The following is a 19,336-nucleotide window of genomic DNA, read 5'->3' on the forward strand; positions in this document are numbered from 1 at the left end:
TCAGTTAGAAACACCATGCTTTCTTGTCACTTAAAATGTTCACTTCATACTTACTGAAAAAGTCTTTCAGTCTTGGAGCATTTAAAAAAAATTACATCTCACTCTTCTGTGTACATAGAAAATGTGGGTGAAATAAGTTGGTAAAGATTTTTCTAACCTACTGCACATTCAGAGGCTGTCTTCTTAATGACTTTCTCACAGAGTTGCTGTTGTCCATGTTTTCCAATACAATACTTTCCTGTTCATCAATAGCATTGGTGATACAGCATTTCTTCAAGTCTCCAAGAGTTAAAAAAAAAATTCCACTATATTCTACACTTGTGGTTTTCTTCCAAGACCCACTATGCACATTTGGCAGTTTTGATGCCAGTGTGTTTTATGTTTACATGGGCACAGGCAATAGTAAGGAAGTACAATGAGACAAGAGTTATGGTAAGTCACTATTGATTATAAAGCACACCCCATTTCAGAAATGTTAAAATGTGGGGGGAACAAAAGGCATCTTAGAATTGACAAAATGCATTAAAATGCAACATCCCATGCAGAGGAGTTTTGCATCAGAATTCTAGGTTTAAGGAGGAGAAAAGAAAACCAGGTCAGAGACAGTAGGTAATTTGCCTGAGGCCACATGGTCCTGATGATTCCAAAGCACCCTCTACCACATCACACTGTCTCTCCTCAGAATCCTAGTCAGCCTGCAAGTTAGAGTTGACCCTAAAAGAGCTCCCATTTCCTTATTCTTGTACCATTAGTGGGGCCTCCAGTCATCAGTCATCACTCCTACGGTGACCTCAGTGGGTGTTGTTGCTGCATCGTTTCCCCCAGTGTCTTTGCTGTCTTTTCTATTTATTAGTACAGTTAACAAGGCACCTTCAGTCTCCAAGAAACCAGATGAGACAAATAGTATCACATGGCCAAAATGAAGACATTTTTACCAGAGAAGAATGAAACACAGCAGTTTCAACTGACTAGAGATTTGGCAACATGTTTTATGGATTTCATTGTGCACCACTTGGATTGTTGGCAGCCAATGAAACCACAAGTGCAAAATTCCAATTATTGCCTCATTTTTACCTAAACTCTACATTTTTCTCTGGTTTTCCACTAATTGTAATACTTTCATTATACATCTGAAAATCTGGTATAGATTTAAGTACTTCCAAATAGCATCAGGGGTTTCTGTTAACTTGCTACACTTTTGTAGAACTTTTGATCATGGCTGGCAAAATTTAGGTATTAGCTTTCCTAGTGCTGGCCGATTCTTGATCTACTGGGCTGTCTGCAGTATGTAAGAGGCCATCCTCCAGGAGGCATCTACTGTGTGTTTCCTATATATACCCAGCAATACATGAGAAAAGGATAAAATTAAATTAAAAGAGAAGCATTTGCTCCACCCCACTGCCAAGACAAAAACATGTGCTGTTGCTTGACATGCTGTAGGACTTGAGTCTCTGCTTTAACAACTGTACTAATGAGTAGAACTGCAGAACTGAAGCCACTAGAAGCAGGGAGTAGATTAATATACATAGGAAAGGACATCAAGCTGCATTAGGTAGGAAAAAACTGCAAAGAGGGAGAAAAAGACAAAGACAAGGCACTAACTAGGATTTTGAGGAAGATATAGAAAAGCACTAACAAGCTACTATTAAGACAAGGGACTTTAAGGAGAGAACAGTGTAGTAAGACTTTTTCCTGAAAGTTTTACTTTACTCAGTACTGTGAGATATAATTCTTTCTCTTTGCAGAATCTTTAAAAATTAATTTAGTAGAGACACATTATTTGTCAAGACTTTGGAGGATTCAGATATATATATTCGGAAGGAATGTTTTACTAAATAAAATACTTAGAACAAGAGATAGAAGGCCCTTCTTTATGCTAGTTACAATATAACCTCATGATTGTTCTGCCTATTTTCTGATGTAACACTGGATGTCATACTCAATAAAGGACTTCAGAGCCCAGCACCGTTACACCCTATTCTGGAATTAATAAACATGTAGAAGAATGACTGTTCACACCTAAAACTGTCTTCTTTTCTAAGGCCAGACAACAAATCTTCCATGTTCAAAACATAGGTGGTGAGTAGAAGCAGATATGGAGTAAGAGAGAAAACATGTTAAATAATCTCAGGGCACCGTCTTCTGAACAGTACAGGACTAGAGACAGTGACCCTTCTCTGACTTCAGTGACCCCTCTCAATAAAATTTCCAGCAGAGGTGAAAACGCCTGGAGTTCTTTGTGCTTTCCTTAAATTGAAGGAAAAATAGGAGCTCAAATGGAACCTCTATTACAAATATTGGACCAGCCAAACATATTAACAATAAAATCTCAAATATTTTGCCAACCCCATTTTTTCAGAGGTTAGTTTAACACTCCTCTCTTGTACCCTCTGATATTATTGTAAGTACTAAGTAACACTTTGTTATATAAATAAGGCCTGCCAGGTCTAATTGCTATGTGCAAAATTTGCTAAATCACAAAGTAAGGGTACATATGAAGCTGCTTATAGAAAATTGCAAAGTATTTAAGTGATGGGAAGAGAATGTTATGATTGGCAGCAATATACATTTACTCTACCTAAAATTGAGGAGGCTAAGTAAACAAAGTCAAGTTTCCATACACACAAATGATCTCCCACCTCCCAATTTTGTAAGTAACACCAAAAATGCAAAGACTAGCCATGAAAAGTGATCCCTGTGAGACAGTGTGCGACATTGGCATCATATAACATGTAAATATGATATTTTTTGTTAGACCACAGTAAAACATAGCCCTAAAGGAGTCTGCTTTTGAATTTTGTTCTCCATTTTACCACTGGACAGCTTGTAATGAAACTTGTTAACCGTGAATAAAGAGTGGAAATAATTAAGTTTGAAACAACAGTCATTACCACTTTCAAAGAGCTAAGTTCTCCTTCCTACTACTTGGAAACCTATTTTTCTCAGTCATTCAAAGATACTCAGTCTCCTAAACAGTGGCATTAGTTCAGTAACATGCCACAAGCAAATGAGAGAGAGTTGCACTCATGTAACTTTACTGCAAGCACTTCTATGTATTTTTAGAGAGAGTACTAAAGTGTTCTGTATGAATGACATCAACAGTCAGGGTTGTGCCATTTCAGAGTTTAGCCTGATTTTTCCTCCAGAGCTCCTCTTTGTTGCTAAGATATGTATCTTTGTATTTTCACCCACAAAACAATTATACTTGCAGTCATGTTAACCTCCAGATACCTAGGCTAGGACCTATTATGCTAAGATTTGCACACACCCTTGCAAACCATAACTTCCAAGTTTTTGTTCTGCCAGATGTCTCCCAGTCATTGAAAAACCGCCACTACTTGGTCTCTACTTGTCGGGAAAATAATTCATCCCTAGGGATTTCCTTGAAAGGTTTGTTCCTTCATACAGGATCAATTAAGCATTTGTTGCTTCCAAGAGTGATCACTCCAATGCTTCTCAAGTAGTAGCTGAACAACCTGGGAAAGCACTTGGAGATTAATTTCCCGTCCTTGGATTTGGTGGGTAGAGTTGTCAGCATTTACTTGCTTCTGCACTTTGATGTAGGAGGTAGCATAGTTAACTCATTGTTGAATTAAAAAGTCTGATGGTGAGAACTGCTAAAGAATGGCATGATTAAGTAAGTAAATCACCTAACATTTATAATCACAAGATTTAGCACAGGGAGGTTTTTTTGAAGGCATTACAACTGGCTTTCATCACAATTGACTATGAGAATTTGAGTTTCAGAAAAGCTAAATAATTTATATAGTTCCATGACTAGTAAATAATGGACCCAGGATTTGAATCTAGATCATTGTTACAGTATAGAGGCATGTGTATGTATAATTTTATATATATATATATGCTTATATGTAAATATGTATCATTTTTCATCAAATCAATTACTGGAATATTTCCCTTTTGAAGTAGCAAACTGGTTAAAAATTCTACTGAGAATTTATATCATTCCTTATGTTTTCACTATAATTCTTTCCTTGTTTTCTAAAAAGCTGGAAGTCAAATGTAACATGAAAATCATCATTGTGACATTATTAAGAGGCAGATTTTTTTTTCTTTTTCCTATTTTAAAAAAAGCACATATTAAGCCTGTGGTAATCTTATGCTAACTTCAGTGGAATGGCATTTGTTCATATACAAGTATCAGTTTGGTATCATTTGTTCTCTCAGAATGATCTGATTTGCTCTCTTCCAGGTACTGAAGTGAATATTGTACTGAGGAATTCTGAAATGATATGTTTCATATATTTCTAGGAATCTCAGATTAGACAGAATAAAGAAGGTATTTCAATGCCATGGGAGAAGAATGATACTCTAACAAATAATACTTATATAATTGACTATCCAGCTAGAAGAAAACAAATTTAAACTTCTACTTCATCATACATATACACCAAAAAAAAAAAAAAAAAAAAGAATTACAGATGTAAGTGCAAAAAAACCCACAATATTTGAAGAAAATTCAGAGAATATTTTATATGATGCAGGAGTTGGGAAACCTTTTTAAGTAACTCAAAGGGCTAAGAAGCTATTAAAGATAAAATATCAAAAGACGTACCTATGTCAAAAGTTAAAATTATCTGTATGAAAAAGTATGTCACATACAAAATATAAAAATAGTAAGCTAAGATAAAATATTTATAATATATATGGCAAAACACGGAGTTAACTATATTTATACACAAACAAAGCCCTTCTGAATTTGTAAGCAAAACACAATCTAACAGAAATCTGGGGAGGAATTGTTAAGAAATTTCTAGGATAGGAAGGACAAAAAGACAGTATCATATAATAAGATCCTTAACCCCACCAAGGGTAGATAAAGTGCTTGGAGGCCATTAAACAGTCAGATCCCCTTCTGTGAGGACCATAACTGACTCATGACTCCAGCTGTTGACTCACTGGGTCCACAAAGGTCAAGCTTCCCATGCAACAGCCAGCCAGCGACTGTGTACAGTGGAGGTACTAGCGCAAGCTCATTCCCTCCTACCTAATCCTCTTTTCCCCTCCCCTTCTCCTTTACAGGTGCCAGACCTGCGTCATGGTCCAAAGGCTCTTTCTGCTTTCTTCGTTTCCTTCTCCTTTGTGATTCACAGGTATTTACCTAATATGATTTGAACTTATAATCCTGTCTTGACATCCACTTTTGAGAACCCAAACCAACACAAAATAACGAGAGAGGTGGAAAAAATATTCACTCTGTGTTGCTGGTGTTAGGCATGTAAAAAAAAAACTACTTTGGAAAAAGAATGGCTTCATCTAGTGAAACTGAAGAGGTACACAATAGACAACATTTCTAGGGAGATGACCCAGAAAAGTGGGTCTCAAGGTATGTCCCAGGAAATGCCGAAGGTCTCTGAGACACTTTCGGGAGGAGGGGGCTCTGTAAATTCAAAGCTATTTTTATAATAATACTATCTTCTTCACTACATTATCTCATGAGTGTACTACAGTGGTGTTTTCAAGGGACTTCATCATGTGTGACGACATGGTTGCTCTTAAAACTAATGGAATGTGTGTTGTATATTCATGTTTTCTGAATTTTCTAACATAGAAGGTTTAGGATATAGAAGTGTGCATTTTCAGAGACTAACTCAACTTCATCCCTGAACTTCTACTGTGCTTTTACTAGCTATCTTCAATTATATCTGCTGTAATTTCTAAAAGCCTTATTATCCTCTATATTCCAATAAATCATTGTTCTGAAATTCCAAAATGTTCCTAGAACCTATGCACACACAAAAATAAGTATGCTCTGCTGTCTTGTTTGACAAAAGCCTGTGAAATTGTCTTTGAAACTTTTAAAAATGTTTAAATTTCATGTAAAATTGTTATTTTTAAATGTTACAATAGTTTGTTCTAAGATAAAATTTATTCCTAATTAATCATTGACTTTAAAAAGGGAAATACCAAAAAAATAAATAAATAAACAACCTAATGTGCCAAGGACTTGAATAGATATTGCTCCAAAGAAAATATGTAAATGGCCAATGACCCTTTGAAAAGATGCTCAACGTCACTGATTATTAGGAAAATACAAATCAAAACCATGATAAACTACCTCACAATCATTAGGATAGTTACTACTTAAAAAAAAAAAAAAAGCAAGCATTGGTAAGGATGCTGAGATTCGAATACCTGTGCACATAGTTGGCAATGTAAAATGGTGTGAGTACTATAGAAAACAGTATAGCAGTTCCTTAAAAAATTAAAAATTGAATTACTATATGATATAGCAATTCCACTTCTGGGTATATACCCAAAAACACTGAAAGCAAGGTCTCAGTGAGAATTTTGTACACCCATGTTCACAGCAGCATTATACACAACAGCCAAAAGGTGGAATCAACCGAAGTGTCCATTTGATGTATGAATAGATAAACAAAATGTAGTATATCTATACAATGGAATATTACTGTGCCTTAAAAAGGAAAGAAATTCTGACACATGCTACAACATGCAAGAACTTTGAGGACATTATGCTAAGTGAAATAAGCCAGTCACAAAAGGACAAGTACTGTATGAGTGCACTTATATGAGGTACCTAAAATAGTCAAAAGCATTGAGTTAGAAAGTAGAATGGTAGTTGCCAGGGGCTATGGTGGCAGGAATAGGAAGTTCTTGCCTATGGGTAAAGAATTTCAGTTTCGCAAAAGGAAAAGTGTTCTGAAGAGGGATGGTGGTAATGATTCTACAATAATGTGACTGTACCTAATGTCACTGAGCTGTACACTTAAACAGGTATAAGGGGATCAACTGTATGGTGATGGATAAAAACTAAATTTTTGGTAGTGAACATGCTATAGGCTATACAGAGGTAGAAATACAATGTACCATGAAACACACGTTATAAACCAATGTTATTTCAACAGAAGTTAAAAAAAATGAAAATACAAAGGCAGTTTTATTTAAGAATGTCTTTGATGAAGAAGTAAAAAACTATTAATGTATTAAACTTGACCTTTGAGTACATGTCTTTTTAGCAGGCTGTGTGACAATACAAAAAGCAAGCAAAAAGCGCTTCCTCAGAATACCAAAACAGGATGACTGTCTCAAGGAAAAGCACTTGGATTGTTTCCGTTGCAAGCTGAACTAGCCACTTTTTTTTCATGGAACACCATTTTTACTTGAAAGTGTGATCACAGACAAACTACATATGTTCTCAGACTTAGGAATTTAGCAGACATTTTCTCAAAAATGAATGAAGTGAACTTCTCAGTTTAAGGTAAACATCTGCCAGTATCTGTCACCAATGATAAAATTCAAGCCTTCAGGTAATTTTAGAATTTTGTAAATATGTCTACCCCTGTGACCTTGATGGCGTAAAGACTTGTTCTGATGACTAGGGCCAAGACTAAGGTGAGGGAAGTGAGGTGCCTAAGGCACAAAATTTAAACAGACACTTACCTGCAGGGAGGCACCTCACTCTCAAGGAGGTACTTACTTTCAAGATCAGGCAAGTTGGCCCTTGCACAACCCTGAGAGTGAGTTCCTCCTTAATTCTGCACCCTGGGTGCCTCATTTCCCTCACCTTAGTTGCAGCCTGCTGATGAGACTGGTAGTAATATTAATAAATGTGATTTTTTAAATATTGTATAATAAAATGTATCATCATTTAGTAGAATGTCATGTTAGAAGAATCCACAGTTAACCAATATTTTGACCAATGTATGAATTTTTAAAATCTTGGAGGGGTAAAATATTCATTCAAAGTACAAGACAGACAAAATGGATTTTATGTAAAAGAGTGTAAAATGTTCATCTATATGATTTCTAACTCTACATGACAACCAGCTTTTATGAAGCCACGACTTGTCAAGTTTTGGTGTACCATCCAACAAGAATATCCAATTATCTGAAAAGGCTATTCAAATACTGCTCTCTTTTTCAACTTCATATCTATTTGAGATCAGATTTTCTTCATATACTTCATAAAAATAATGTGTAATAAAAGACTGAAGCAAAAGCAGAGAAAGGAAACCAGCTATATTTAATTAAGCCAGAAATTAAGAAGGTTTACAAAACTGCATAACAATGCAACTCTTCTTACTAAGTATTTTTATTTTGGAAAATAAAGATTTTCTTAAATAAAAGATTTATATTCACACACAATGTGTTTATTATTATCATTTTAAATGAATTAATAAATATTTCTTAAATTTCTGCTTTAATTTCTAATACAGTAAATATCTATAAATATAACAGACATAAATGTCTGTCAGTTTGGGGTTTTCAATGATTTTAATATGTGTAGATGGTTTCTGACCAAAAAGTTTGAGGACTGTTACTGTAGAAATAGTCTTGCAAATGCATAGCAAGGAACATTGGCAAGATTCTTCTCAATGCCTGTGTTTATAATGGCAAAAATGTATAAATAGCCAAAATGTCCACTGATTTGAGAAAAAATAAATGCAATGTGGTATATTCACCCAATGGGATAAAACAGCAAAAATCTTTGAACTAGTTACACACATCAGTTACTGCTGAGTAGAATAAGTCATAGAAGGCATACAAACTTCTGTGCATATTAAGTTCAAAATCATGTGAAAGTAAATCATATACTATGTATGGATACATACATATACGGGAAAATCTGAAGAAGTACAAAGGAATGGAAAACAAACAAATCAAAGCAGTGTTATCTCTACAGGGAGGATGGGGTATGATGCTAAAGAACATCTGAGATGTTAAAATGTTGATAATAAATTGCATATTTATTACTTACTTATTAAATAAAATATTGGTAATAAGTGGCCTAGTGGGCACACAGGTGTTTAAAATAATAATTCTTTTAACAGCACATATGTATTATAAGTTTTCTTTTGCAGATATCATATGTTTCACAGTTAAAAATATAAAGAATAATGAGATATTATTTTTTACCCTTGAATGATCATTAACACTTTCATTAATTGCTGTTGAGTATGCGAATTGCTACAATCTTTTTGTAAAGTAATCTAACACCATCTGTGAAATTCAAAATGCATGTAACTTTTGATCCAGCAATGTCACATTGGGAATTGATCCTGAAAGCACTCCTGCATGAGGATGGGAGTGTGTGTGCTGGGGCACCTGTATAGGTTATTACAACATGCTCAACAGTGGCCAAAATCTGGAATCAACCTGTCCATTAAGAGGCAAGTGGTTGACGAAATCATGGTATATCCATACTGTGTAGTATTACATGGCTATTAAAATACTGTTATATTTTATATGTTAACCTGGAATGCTTTCCATGTTATATTAAGTGGGAAATATGTTGCAGAGAAATGTGAATAGGGTCATCTCATTTTTTTTAAGAAATGAAAAAAAACCCATATATTTAATAAATTTTCTTTTCTATGAACATGCAGAAATGTATAGAAGGATATATACATACCTAACTTAACTCTTTATCTCAAGGGTGGTAGAATGAGAGAGGTAATAAGAGAGAAGTTTAACATTTCTTTACATATCTTTGTATTAACTTGACTTAATTAAAATCAATTTCTAGTTACACAATTTTTCTTGTTCTTATGTCCCATAAAAAAACTCAACAAATTTAAAGAGACACTACCCCTTTGGACTAATTTTTTTTTTGTATTTCTGAAAGATGCTTCATTCTGTCTCCAAAATGGAGTGGGAAATGGGAAAGAAAATGGAAGAGCTTAATGGTCATAAGCAACTCTCATGTTATTGGAAAAGCAGGGAATACCTGGGACATCAGAAGCACCTATGTCATAATACAATCCCAAAATCATTTTTTCAAAGTCCAATACAAGAAAACCTAATTAAACAAAATAGCCCAGAATTAGGATGGTCAAGACATTCTAATTTATGGGGAGAAAGTCTTTTATTAAGTCCCTTGTTCAGAAAATCCTTCTGACAAACATGACTGCATTTTCCTGCTATGGTAAGTAATAGCTCCAAAGGAGCCTCGCAGAGGAAGTCTTGATCACTCCCTGCCCCATGCTGTCAGAGCCCACCTTGGGGAATCGTTCATCATAAAGCCATCCTTCATTTATCTGTCCACACCGACACCAGCACACTTAGGATGGAGGCAAAAGGTACCCTCCACTCTGCTCCATGGTGAGCCAAGTTCATCTGCCTTTGGTGGATCGCCACACATCAAGTCTCTCATTTAGGTCACATTAAAGAGATCAGAGCGTGAAGAGAGCCCCACATCTGTGAACTATTTGGAGTAATGTGCTTGTTTTTCCTACAGTTAAAGCCTCAGACCATACAAATCAATCTTAATAACTCAAAATCCTAATTATTATGCCTTTATATTTTAGCTAGTTATTTTTGATTCATGTGCTGTTTGAGAATTTGCACCCAATGGTTCCCATTCTTACATTCATTCACTGATAGAAGAAATACTTTTTGACACACGTTCTGGGCTCTGTCCTCACATTGTTAATATAATAATTAACAAGACAGACATGGCCCCTTTCTCTTGAAGTGCCCCTTTCTCTTGAAGTTTTTAGCTTAGGAAGTAAGAACTGACTGAAAAGGAAAATAATTACATAACACAATAAGCCCTCTTAAAGCCAACACAGCTGTCACACCATGCAAATGATGGAAGATGGACCTACATGAAGCCTAAAGCTCTTTCTACTCTAAGATTCTCACAGAAGTGTAAAAACATAACACTAAACTTCCCAATTTTGAATAAGGATATCAATATTCTAAGAGCTCTACAGCTGGATCCATTAGTTAAAAGTACTAAATCAAGTACAATATGGATAAAGGTCTAAGTTCTGGTTTGAATTTCCTAACCTAATATTGGTAGTTGGGGTTTGAATTTTCTGACCTAATTTCAGAAATAAAAGCAAACACAGGATGAATTTGTATATAAATGAGATAAAGTGTTAACATGAAAGTATAGTAGAAACCACTTTAAATATTGGATCATATACTGAAGTAGAAAACCCAGTATGCCAGAGGGGTAAATTTTTAAAATGTTATTAATGAATAAAAAAATCTACACTGTAAAAACCCATGCCCCATGGCGCACAAGGATAAATTGACTAATTCCTTCCATCTTGAAGTGTGAGCATTGTATTACTAACCCTTTTAAAATAAGAATTCATGCCTTACATAATTGTAACCTGATCTTTTTTTTCTTCTCAGGCACCTTACCTACTTACAGATGTCCTTCATAGCAATAATATTTATATTAGTTGGGCCCACATCATGGTTTTCCGATGAATTTTCTTTTTGCTTTGGGAGTTGTCCGTGTTGCTTTTTCTAAGAAACTCCCTAGCTTGAAGGTCAAGGAGTCAAAAAATATTGAAGCCAAATAAAAATATCAGATGGTTTTCTGTGTTATTCTAATTATTCTTACCTTGGATCGAGTGACATTTTAAGATAATATTTATCAGTTGGCCCTCCCGAGAGTTAATGATAAGAATGACAACAGCTGACATTTATTGAACGCTAAACATGTGCCCAGGACTGTTTATGAGCTTGGTATGCGTTGTCAGATTCATCCTCCTAACAGTCTGTGAGGAAGGTAATTGTATAATCTCCCTTTCACAGATGAGTAACCTGAGACAAAGAAAGGTTAGACAACTTTCCCAAGAATCTTGACTAGTGAGGAGTAAAGCTGTAACATGAAACCAGGAAGCTGACATCAGAGTCTACACTCTTTCTTCCTTCTCTAGTTAACTTTGTATTAAAGTATATCATGGGGAAAAGTACATAAATCATAGGTGTGCAACTCAGTGAGTTTTCACAAAGTAAACCCATGGGGGCAATACCACACAGGTCAAGAAAGGAAGCATGACCATCACCCAAGAAGTCCTTGTTTGTGCCCCCTCTCAGTTATTCTTCTCTTCCCAGAGGTTACTACCCTGACTCCTGACACCATAGATTCATTTTGCTTCTTTATGAACTTTATATGAATGGAATCATATAAAAGGATTGTAAAAATAATTCTTGTCATTGTGGAGAGCAGTTATTTTATTTTTATTGCTGTGTAGTATTCTAATATATGACTGTATCACATTTATCCATCCTACTATTGAAAGAAATTTGAGCAGTTTCCAGTTTGAGTCTATTAAAAATACTGCAGCTGTAAAGATTCTCATTCATGTTAGTTTGGAGCACATATGTACACTTCCGTGTTGCACATATCATCTATATCATGAAATGCAATTGCTGCGTTATAGAATGTGTATGCTTGCTTTAAGTTAAATCTTTAAACAATTTTCAAAGTGTTTGTACCAACTTACACTTTCACCAGCAGTGTATAAAAGTTCCAGTTTATTCCATGTCCTCGCCAGCACTTGGTATTGTCTGGCTTTTAATTCTTGGCCATTCTGCTGGTAAAGATATCTTATTGTGGTTTTAATTTGCATTTCTCTGACAACTAACATTGTTGAGCAAATCATTGAACACCTGTTCAAGTCTTTTACCCATTTTTCTACTAGGTTGTTTATTTTTGCTCATTTATTTTTAGAAGGCTTTATATACTCTGAATATGATCCATTGTCAAAAATATGTATTGCAATTATTGCCTCTTACTTGGTTTTGCCTTTCACTCTTATAATAGAGTCTTGAACAGAAGTACTTATATTCTTAACCAACACACTACATTGCTTCAAACCTAGAAAAGAGTAGTAATTTTTAGTGTCATCACAGTAATGGCTATCTTAGGTAGCTTTCTCTTTAATTCACATTTCAAAGTTGTATTTCTCCAGTATAGCCTAATAGATCATGACTGATTATTTATAACTGAACTGACTGTCTGTAATGATCAAACTGGACTTAATGTCACCTAGCACATCTATCAACAATTATGTGCTTTGGGTTTTTCAGGTCATAAAGATATAAACATAGTATCACCTAGGAGTACCTTTCCTCAAAAATCAAACTAATACAGAGAACATACTGGTTGTCAGAGGAAAGGGTAAGAGGCAGAGGAAGTGGGTGAAAGTGACCAAAAGGTAAAACTTTCCAGTTATAAAATAAGTAAGATCTGGGAATGTAATACACAGCATGGTGACTATAGTCGACAATACCGTATTACATATTTGAAAGTTGCTAAGTAGATCTTAAAAGTTCTCATTACAAGAAAAAAATTGTAAGTGTGTGATATGATGGATATTAACTAAATTTACTGTGGTAATCATTTTATAATATACACATATATCAAGTCATTACATTATACACCTTGGACAAATTCAATGTTACATGTCAATTTTATCTCAATAAAACTAATGGAAACAATCACACTGTTTCAATGACCCCTTTATGAAGAAAAAGTGGAATTGAAAATTTAAAAGCAAAGAAATTTAAAAGACTTTTGGAATAGGTTCTACCATAATTTGAGGGAGATAGGTAACCAAATTAAGTAGTTTTTTATATCAACCTGTTGATAATGGCCTCCTTAGATAATAATTAATACAGCTAAGTATGAATACAGCTAAGTATGTTCTCATTTTGTTCAGTTGGCTTGTTTCTGACATTTTCCCCTGGAAATGGCTGAACTTTGTTTTTTGGTTTGTTTTTAAGCAATGCTCAAGTTTCTTTGTTTGGTTGGTTTTTTTGTTACTTTTACTCCTTTGGGTGTTTTTGTTTGTTGGTTTCCTAAAGCTTCAAAAAGAAGTAGGATTTTTAGTTGATTTTTGATAATATAGATGGTGACACACATACAAATTTATTTCCAAAAACATGATTTGTTAAAGGAAGTAGCATTCATTTGAGATTGAATGTTTTCTGTTTCAGTGGATCCCACATATTATTCTGGAATTGCCTTACATAGTGGAACCCTTTCACTTATTAAAGCAATGCTCATTTTCTGCTTGTGCTTGTCAAGTAAATGGTGCTTTTCATAGCAGATAAACTCTGAAATCTCAACAGCTTAACTTAGAAGTTTCTGTGGGTAATTCTGTGCGTTTGAACGCAGAGGAGATATTTTCTGTCCCATAGAGTCCAACAGAGATCTAAACTGATAGAAGCTCTGTTGCCTTCAACACATGGTATCTGAAATTGCCCAAATCTAGTCAGCAGATGGGGCAGAAAAAGAGCAGAGGACCCAGAGGGAGATTTTACAGGCCAGGCCCAGAAGTGATATAAATCATTTCCACCCACATTCCATTGGCCTGAACTCAGTCTCACGCCTCCACCTACAAGCAAAGGGGGCTGGGAAATGAGGTCCCTGTAATAATTCTGTTTCATGGCCAGGGAGCCTGAACACTTAATGGATAACTGGCCATTCACCTTTCTCATGGTTTACCAAGCTGGATACAGAGAGCTGTGACTGTAAGGCAGGAGGGGGCATTTTTTGGAGCTGGAGCCATTCAAAAGGGTTCCGATTGTCCAGTGAAATTACTCTCAATCCCCTCTGCCTAAACCTTACCATAGCCTATTTTTCTCTGCCAGTTCTTAATCTCAGAGGCCCCATGAGTTTCATCCCCTGCATCTACATAACCAGAGATTCTTGCCTATCATTTCCCCCAAGAGTAGTCCCCGGTCATGCCCTTCTGGTCACTCCCTTTCCACAGCAGGTCTCCATCTCCCTCCCAATCTCCTGATGCACCACTGGCTGGTCTCCCAAACACCTGAAGTCCCCAGCAGCTGATTCTGCAGCAGAGGGTAAAAAGCTTCACCTGGCCCAGCCCACCTCTCTTTTGCTGGTGTACTAGTTCACTTTCTTTTCCAGACAGCAGCAGTTCAGTGTAGAGGTTCTTTTTAACCAGCTAATGGGTGCTTAGCACTTTAGATATAAGTCGTTCCTTCTAACAGGATCTCAGCCAGCATTTAATAGACACTTTTGCCTTTGGTAAAATTTTTAAGGGCTGATGCCTAAACTAAAATGATAGAAGAGTCTCTAATTTTATGTTACTTTTCACAGAAAGTTCTTATAGTTGACTGTGATGACAAGTGTCTAGGATAACAACTCTAAGCAGTGTCCAGCATTTTATTAGTTAGACTGGCCCTTATCTATGCCTTCGTGTCTCTTCTAACTAAATACATGTATATACTGCTCTCACCTGGAGGCCTTTGATTTTTCACCCCTAGAGATTTGACTTCTGCCTCAGCAAGAACTGTATAAAATGTGACTCTAAAGCAGGGGCCGGCTATCTATAGCCCATGGCCATATCTAACCTCCTTCCTATATTTGTAAATAAAGCTGTATTGGAACACAGACATGCCCATTAACTTACAGATTATCTCTGTCTGGCCTTCTACAGAAAAAGTTGGTTGACCTTTGCTCTAAAGTAAAGAGACAACTTTCCATGGAGTTTATATCTGAGCAGGATTTTGAAGAATAAGTAAGTTTACAGATAGAGGTTAGAGAAAATATTTCGATAAAAAGAACAGGGTTCCAAACATAGTGACAGCTGAGAGAACAACGGTCTGCCTTGTTTTGCCAAAGCATAAAACCCAAGAGGAGGATAAATGGGAGAGGGGCAGCAGACACAGACACGGAGAAGCCAGACCAAAAAGAGCCTTAACACCTTCAGGCCAAGCAGGATGGATTTTTTCCCCTATAGGGTCAGTATTTCTTAGAGCATTTTCAATCAATGTTGATAGATTTTATGGAATAAAAAAAGAGAGAGAATACCCATGGTTAAAAATATTTGGCAAGTATTGGGTTAATCAACCTTCAACAGGTTGTTGCAGGACTTCTCAGAGCCTTTAAAATGCTTCTCCCCATACGAAATCTCTAAGAAGGGACTATAGCCTGTAGAATTTCTGGGGTTTCTTGACTACACACCCTTTTTTGGCTAATCACCTTGCAGAACTAGTATTAAGAGAACTAATATTCACCAAAACTCTTTGGAGAATCTTGCTTGAACAATAGGCAGCCAGTGCAAGGATTAGGCAGAAGAGAGATGTGACCAGACTTGCGTATTAGGAGAAGTGCTTTGGCAGCTGTGGGAGGAATAGACTGTTAGGAAAGCAGACCAAATGCAAGAAGACAAGCAGCTGATGCAACAGTCCAGGTGAGAGGTTATGGGGAATAATGTATCATTTCCTGATAGTGATTTGTTTGGCATGTCTGCTCTTTAAAAAAGAAGAAGTCTTATCTTGTATAAGAGGTTTCCTGGCTGGGGTGAACCTTACCTCAAGATCTAGGTCCTCCTATTGCCAGGAACAACCAGTAGTCTGCAGCTTAGATTGCTTGCTGCAGGTCTCACCCCTAGCCACTCCCTGAATCTGGACCTGATACCTGGTTCAGGTTTTTGTTTTTTATACATCTGCATTTTATTAACGGAAACTGTTTCCTGAAATAGCTATGAAACTTGAACTTCCTTTTTTGGCTCACCAGAATTTATTTATTCATTTATCTATTTAATTGCAGTATAGTTGATTCACAATGTTGTGTTATCTCTGATGTCCAGCAAAGTGATTCAGTCATACATACATACATTCTTTTTCATTATAGGTGTTTGCAAGTATTTGACTATAGTTCCCTGTGGTATACTGTAGGACTTTGCTGTTTATTTATTATATATAAAGTAGTTTGTATCTGCTAATCCCAAACTCCCAATTTATCCCTCCTCCACCTCTTCTCCTTTGGTAACCATAAGTTTGTTTTCTATGTCTGTTAGTCTGTTTCTGTTTTGTAAATAAGTTCATTTGTGCCAATTTTTGATTACACATATAAATGATAATTATGTGAAATTTGTCTTTCTCTGACTTCACTTAGTACAATAATCTCTAGGTCCATCCATGATGCTGCAAATGATATTATTTCATTCTTTTTTATGGCAGAGTAGTATTCCATTTTAATAGCTATACCACAGCTTCTTTATCCATTCATCTGTTGATGGACATTTAGGTTGTTTCCATGTCTTGGCTATTATATATAGTGCTGCTGTGAACACTGGAGTGCATGTCTCTTTTCAAATTGGAGATTCCTCCAGATATCTGCCCAGGAGTGGGATTGCTGGATCACACGGTAAGTCTATTTTTAGTTTTTAAAGGCACCTCCATACTGTTTTCCATAGTGGCTGCACCAAATTACATTACCACCAGCAGTGTAAGAAGGTTCTCTTTTCTCCACACCCTCTTGAGCATTTATTGTTTGTGGACTTTTTAATGATGGCCATTCTGGCCTGGTTCAGGCTTTTAGTTCCTGAAGGTCACCTTGTTTATCACTGCCTGCAGGATCTTTAACTTGTCGCTTTGTTTTAGGTATACCTATAGCATCTTAACTCTCTGAGATCTGCCTTGCCCCACTGCCTTGCCTTGCCATCCAGTACCCAGGCTACCTGCCTGAGGGTCGGTTCCACCAACATGCTTTTGTGTGCCCAGCCCCTCTCTTCATTTCATTCTGCTGCTTCTGAAACTCCAGCCTCATCACCCCACACTAGAGCTCTACCCTGACTTCCCTGGACCATGTGCTTCCTAAGACCAGCCTGCCCTGCTTTTACTACCTTCTATCCCAGGTTTTACCATATGCAGAAAAATCCATTTCCTCACACCTGCTGCTGCTTTCTGCCTGGAAACTCTTAGGTTGCTACAACTGACTAAGCCAAAAATTTGACAACAAAGACAAAATCAAACTCTACCTGATACATTTTTTCCCCAGGGGATTTCCAAGATTTCTTCATACCTCCTCAGTCTTCTCTTGGGCTAAGTGATTTTGCTTTTCCCAAATCTTTTGCCCAGGATTAGATTTAGAGATAAACTGTCCCCAAAGTGACTATCCTTACACTTCATTCTCACCTTCTCTCTTACCACTTTTGAGGGATGCTATTCTGTATTTCTGCCTTTACGAGGAGAGAAAGAAAGGATGATTCAAGGCATCTCAGAGAACCAGGCCAGTATTAGAACTCTGGGGAAGAATCTGATTCTCCTCCAGTGTGGCATTATGACTTCTATTTCATTTCTGTCATGTGGCTTGAAGGCACTCCCATCACAGGGCTATTCAAGCTTGTCCAGTTAACCTTGTTATTCCATGCAGAGCACATGCTGTCCCAGGAGTGGTCCCGTCGGGAGGGGCCAAAGAGGTGCTAAGCCAAGAGAATCCAGGGAGAGCAGAGGCAGCTCAGCCAGAAGGGGTGTTAAGAGCCTGGGTCAGAAGCAGGCTGGCTTGGAGGAGCACAGAGTGGTTTGGCTGGAAGGTAATGGACACCCTTTGTCCTGCTGAGACTACCAGATCCGGCCGCCAGGCTCTGCAGAGATCAAGCTGGGTATGTTTCAGCAGCATGCCTTCCTCGCTACCCCTACAGTCCCTGGCCGTGGTCTGGTCCTCTGCTCGGCCAAACTATGTGATCTCTTTTGGTGAGCTGGCAGCCACACGCTATGAGCTGGACTGAACAGTGTAAGTCCCTGTTCCCTTGCCTCGTTATTTTACAACTAAACAATCAGCATATTTCTGTGAAAGCCTGTCTCCTTTCCTGAGTTCTGAACCCCTATTCATTCAGAAGCACATTTTAAGCTTTCTTGTCCTAATGAATGTCAGGTCCACATACAGGAGAGGAGAAAGGATGGCTCTGTAAAGGAATAGTTACCTTTAAGTGATAAAAGATGTGAATGGGCTCTCAAAGTACTTGTTTCAGATTATTTCACGTCTGAGAAACCTATTTGACTGCTAAGACCCAAGCTACCTCTAGTAACATTTGAAGCCTCATGTTTCCGTCTGGCCTGGAGGACGCTGAGCTTACAGAATTCTGAGCCAGCTCTGAGACTTTTCTTTAGAACTGAGATTTGAGGACAGCATTTTTTTTTTCCCTGCAGACTTATGTTTCAGAAAAGCAACAACAATCAGTGTCAGGTAATTCTTTTCAGAGAGTATAGTCTTCTGTTTATTTTATGTTTTTAAAACTTCAGGTAAGAAGAGTAAGCTAAGCTCTGAAAGGAAATCAGAGTTGATAGAAACCATGTTAAAGGGAAGGGCTACACTGCTCCTCTGAGTTCTTCTGACAGAATTCACTTCCAGTCTTGTGTGTATGTGTGTATATCAGGAATGAGTATATGTATAACACATTAAACGCACCCTCCCATCTAAAGTTCTTCCCAACCTAGAAACAATATCTTCCTCATTACAGTCTCTCAGCTAAAGTTTCCTTATATTGTAGAAGCACTGAATCAGATCAAACTCATATCATGTTTGAGTGTCAAGAGGGTGGGGATGGGTTTTTAAGTATAAAGTCCTTATTTCAAGAAGGGTGGAAATCAGAATTTCAATAGTCAAGCTTTTAAAAACACTCTGACAACTAAATATATTTTAGCTGTCTAGACTTTCTTTCAAGATGGGAGAGGCAAGTAATATGTAAGAGGCAATTTAGCAGATCCCAGGATATCTTCATGTATCTGCCCAAACTAATAATAATGATTTAAAAGAAAGGAAGAAAGAGAGAGAGATTGGAGAAAAAAG

This window comes from Camelus ferus, chromosome 4, assembly GCF_009834535.1.
Source record: "Camelus ferus isolate YT-003-E chromosome 4, BCGSAC_Cfer_1.0, whole genome shotgun sequence".
Lineage (NCBI taxonomy): Eukaryota > Metazoa > Chordata > Mammalia > Artiodactyla > Camelidae > Camelus > Camelus ferus.